Source organism: Sinocyclocheilus grahami, unplaced genomic scaffold (assembly GCF_001515645.1).
Source record: "Sinocyclocheilus grahami isolate Dianchi unplaced genomic scaffold, SAMN03320097.WGS_v1.1 scaffold2058.1, whole genome shotgun sequence".
Lineage (NCBI taxonomy): Eukaryota > Metazoa > Chordata > Actinopteri > Cypriniformes > Cyprinidae > Sinocyclocheilus > Sinocyclocheilus grahami.
Genome location: NW_015507237.1, coordinates 6,940 through 12,374, shown reverse-complemented (window position 1 = coordinate 12,374; position 5,435 = coordinate 6,940). Strand labels below are relative to the sequence as shown.

At 36.1% G+C, this 5,435-nt stretch overlaps 1 pseudogene; it reads right to left on the bottom strand.

Annotated features, from left to right (window-relative positions):
- Positions 1 to 5,435, bottom strand: part of LOC107573878 (melatonin receptor type 1A-A pseudogene) — an 8,031-nt pseudogene that overhangs the window by 2,143 nt on the left and 453 nt on the right.

The window sequence follows — 5,435 nt, the reverse complement described above, 5'->3', positions numbered from 1 at the left end:
GAGTCAATGAAATTGGAAAGTTCATGGACCGGATTCGTGACAGTAAATGTATGTGTAGGAAAATGTATGTGAATGGCAACACATATGCTTATTGTTTCATACATAAATACAGTACTATATACTTGAATTTATTACATTACAAAAACACAGATATTATTTATTTCACAAAAGGGAAAAAAAAGAAAAAATGAAAACTATTTAAATTTCTAGAGAGCAATGAGACCATTTTGAGACCAAATTTTATGCTGCTTAGATTTTTCTGCTGAGCTAAGCTCACATGCATTAAAAGAGCTCAGTTTACCAAGAAACCAAAGTCTGCAATCAACCATCTGAAATGCTTTTCTTCCTGTTTGACAACAATTTATCTATTGTGTTGGTTTGTATTCTACATCAGGGGTCGCCACAAGAGATGGAGGTCAAGGAAAAACTGGAAAAATTATTTTTACAACATGCATTTTTAGGGCTGTCAAAGTTAACATGCTAACTTTCACTGTTATCTTGGAGATAAATATGACAATGTTTTTCGTCTGGTTTAGACATCAATTATTAATCTAACAGAGTGCAGGGGGGAAAAGCATACCAACTTACAAAATGTTTTCAACTTAATAATTTGCTTTGGCTTCAGTGCATGTGGACAATATAAATGCCTATTATTTAATTTTGAAACAACATTATGTAATTTTCTCACAATAGGTCTTTGTAAATGAAAATATATAGCTGCCTTTACATTTTAAGAAGGGGGTTTCCTCACAAAGAGATCACAGTTATTAAATTGAAAACATTGTTACTTAGATGAAAAAAGTGAGAATCAATATGTATTGTATACTATTAAAAATCCAACTACGAACTACGAATAATAAATAATAATAATATTTTCCTTTGGATCCTCACTGACTGCTCTCTCATTGGGGTAACGTCACTAGCATGTATATCATCTTTAAGGTGGCCTTTCAGTGAAAAGGTCTTATTTGTCTTTGAGACAAATCCTTGAAAATCAGGATTTTGATAAGTCAATGAGAAATGGGCACATGAACCCATCCTTGTGTGTCAACTGTCTCGCAGCCCCCTCGCAATGTCAGCACGTGTCAGTAGTCTTGTCAAAGCATAGAACAGAAGCACTAATTCGTGGGCAATGGCAGTCCGTCTTGACGATTAGCTTGCAGTGGCCTGAAGCAAAGCTGTCACTCATATATCCCTTCAAGCACAACGCTGACATGCCATCCACATAGGGGTACATACACACAACCTTCTCACCATTTGCACAAATATCAACCATGCTTTTCAGGCAAATAACCTTGGCTGTTATTAAATACCAGAGGTCATTTCTCTGAGCATCCTTCTTGTGGCCTATAGAGGCCTCACCCCCATTTCTTCTACTTATATTCTGATGTAAAGCTTAAAGGTATAGCTTACTTAAAAATATATAATTCTGTTGTTACAAACCTGTATGATGTTCTTTCTTTTGTGGACCATGTTAAAAATATATTCTGAAAGACTTTGTTTTTCCTTTATTTATTTATTTATTTATTTTTGGTCCATTCAATGAAATTCATGGGGTTTAGTGTTGTTTCGGATTTTAATTATATGGACAAAAAGAAATCAAGGCTCATTGGAAAAACCTATTTGTGAGAACATTTTTTGCAAAATATTATGTTGCTTGTTGCACATTTTGTAACATTTTTCAAAGTGAAATGCCAAGTTAGTGGCACTAAAAGCATGCTCAGCAGATGGACGTGATTCTGGCAATGATTTATTACATATAACCCAACTGATAGTGTTAACAAAAGCAAGCAGCCAAGCCATTTTAGCTCATTTCTACAAAATCTTTTAGTTATTATTTTGTTAATTGTTTTCATGGGACTCACATCCAAGCTCTCTATATTATTACAAGTCAATGCTGTACCTGGTGAGCTACCGAGCAAGTTTTCTACACGGGAAAATCCATATATGAAGCTGTTTTTTAATGCAAATATGAAAATGTATTCATTTACAAATCATGCACTATGGTAAAAAATTTTTAGGTCATAATATAGTATGGTGCAAGAAACCATGTGAAAATAATGTATTAACTGATCATCTGCCCCTGTAATCACAATTTTGTGTGAATTGTATGTATCAGTACATTTTTGGCATTTTTTGCAAAAACATTGATAGTGCAGTATTTTCCAATGTGCTTATGTTGACAAAATGTTGAAATATTCAAAATTCCTTCTGTGGTTCATGCAAGAAAGACCATCATACAGGTTTGCAATCATACAGAATGTTCATTTTGCGGTGAACTATTCCATTAATGATTCTAACTTATTTTAAACATACACTTATACCCATGGAGACATTCCATTCCCAAGGTTCACATTACAAGTTTGTTTCAAATCTCTCAGCAGGCACGGTTTGTCCTAGACTCAAAACCTCGGATGGAGCCATTGCAGGTTAAGTCTTGATGCACACTGACAGCAGAGGTTATTTGGGTTGTCTCCATGACGACTTCACTGGTGCACTCAGTTTATTTGTGACTAAGAGGGGTAGATGATGAAGGCTAGGCAGCCTTTGTTCTTACGGATGGAAGGAGTACAGAACTGGAGAGGATCTGCAAGGAGGAATGGCAGAGGATCCCCAAATCCAGGTGTGAAAAACTTGTTGCATCTTTCCCAAAAAGACTCATGGCTGTATTAGATCAAAAGGGTGCTTCTACTAAATACTGAGCAAAGGGTCTGAATACTTAGGACCATCTGATATTTCAGTTTTTCTTTTTTAATAAATCTGCAAAAATGTCAACAATTCTGTGTTTTTCTGTCAATATGGGGTGCTGTGTGTACATTAATGAGGAAAAAAAATTAACTTAAATGATTTTAGCAAATGGCTGCAATATAACAAAGAGTGAAAAATTTAAGGGGGTCTGAATACTTTCCGTACCCACTGTATTTAACACAAACTAACTGAATCATAATCATTTACTCAATATTTAATTCAATATTTTTTTCCATTGACACATTCCTTTCCCAAAGCTGTCAATAGAAGTAATACTTTATCAGCAGGAAAATGTATCATAAAAAAAGTAAATTATCATTCATAAATTTCAGGGTGAGTGAGATTTTTTAAAGGGATAATTTACCTCAAAATGAAAATTCTGTCATTAATTACTCACCCTCATGTTGTACCAAACCCGCAAGGCCTTCGTTCATCTTCGGAACACAAATTAAGATATTTTTGATGGAATGGTGACTGACTTACCAAGAGGAGAAGAAATCGTTGAATAAAGTCTTTATTTTTGTTTTCTTTGTGCACAAGAACTATTCTCGGAACTTCATAAAATTACGGTTGTACCACTGATGTCACGTGGACTATTTTAATGATGTCCTTACTATCTTTCTGGGCGTTGAATGTGTCAGTTGCGATGCTGTCTATGGGGGATCAGAAAGCTCTTGGATTTCATCAAAAATATCTTAATTTGTGTTCTGCAGAAGTACGAAGGTCTTGCGGGTTTGGAACAACATGAGGGTGAATGACAGAATTTTTGTTTTTGGGTGAACTATCCCCTTTAAAGGGGTCATATATGATGCGATTTCAAGTTTTCCTTTCTCTTTGGAGTGTTACAAGATGTTTGTGAATAGATAAGATCCCTGAAGTTGCAAAGACTAAAGTCTCAAACCCAAAGATATATTCTTTATAAAAGTTAAGACTGGTCCACGCCCTCCTAAAACACCTCGTTTAAACACCCCCCCACATGTCTACATCAGGATGTGGGAAGATTTACATAACACCGCCCAAATGTTCACGCAAAGAAAGAAGGCGTAACTTTATTATTGCTGCCACCGTCGCCGCCATGTTGTGAAGACGCTGTGTGTTTCGTTACGAAAGTGAAAATACTTTGTTTGGCCTTCCAATAGAGAACACGACTAGAAATCAGTGGTTAAGTTGTATTTACAACACTGTTCCAGAACAGTTCAACCCAAATATTCAGATGTGTGCAGCGCATTTTATGGAGGATTGTTTCCTGATCCTGGAGAGTAGACTACAATGCCGTCTGTTCTGACTCACAGACTGTAAGTACGTTTTCATATTTAAAGAATTTGCCACTGATGATTCAAACGCGAGTTTTGAGCAGTGTATAGTAGCGCTTGTTGTTTGTCATTTCTCCGATCACAAATGCAGACATGGTTTTATGTTTATGCGGCGCGATGCAACGCAACGCGTAAAAAGACAGTATAAGTCATTATAATCCATAATTATGTGCCCACTGGATGCAACAAATGCCTCGTTTATAATGGGTTTTATTGGTTTTGTCTCGTCACGCCAGGACACGGCATCACAGTATGGTAAGGGACATAACATTTCCGTCACACGCTTGAGGCATTCAGCCAATCACAACGCACATTTGAGATAGAAATCTTTTGTGAAGTGTGCTTAAAAGAACTTCAAAAAAATTTACTGACCCCAAACTTTGGAACAGTAGTGTATGTCTGATTTTTTTATGACTCGTATGATGTCTGAAATTGTTAACTGACAAAACAAGGTAGCTAAAGTAAAAGCTTTTCCAATTTCCATTCTTTCTACCTTAAGAATAACAAAAATGTCTGTTAATGGAATCAGTAATGAATTGGAATTTTAAGTGGAATCAGAATATTTATGAAATTCTGAATAATTCTCTATTCATTTATATGTTTATTTTGCATGAATCACCATCTGTCTTTTGGATGGTCCTTATTCTACAAGCTTGAAATAACTTTGCAATTCTCTGCATGACATGGCACAGAATCACCCCTTTAATTGGCCCTGTGTGTGTGTTCACAACTCAATGAATACGAGAGATTTCTTAACACTTCATTGATAAAGATTAACGCTACAATAAAAACCTACAAAATGAATGGCAAAGACTCTGTGAGTGGAAAACAGCAAGTGGGTGGCTTTGAATGTGACATACATAATGACTCCAAATACAGTCAATAAAATTAAAACCTCTAGATTTTCGGCTAATTATCAACCAATTGCCCTTCCTTTTCAATGCCCACATGGTTGGCTGTGGTCCCTTAATGTGTCTTTCTGAGACAAAAATAGGACAGGGTACCTGTGACAGAAATAGCCTTCTAGTTTTTCTCCAAGCTGATTACTGTCAGCAGAAGCCCTTTCACCTATGCAGTCTACCATAGCGGGAAGCCTGCGTGAAGTTATTCGATTTGGGCTGATACTGATATCATGTTTATGAACCAGACAGGCAGTCAGACAGTAATGACAAGCATCTCTCTCTCTCTTTCTGCCTCACTCGCTCACACTTTGTATACAGTAATTCTGAGTCTGTTTGAAAACAAAAGAAGCACTTTGATGGCTCTGTATGAATATTAACAACAGTACTCATATACAGTACTCGTATTCATATACACAAGCTGAAGGAAGCAAAAGTGAAAGTTTTCAGCATCACTTTCAGGTACATTCATAAA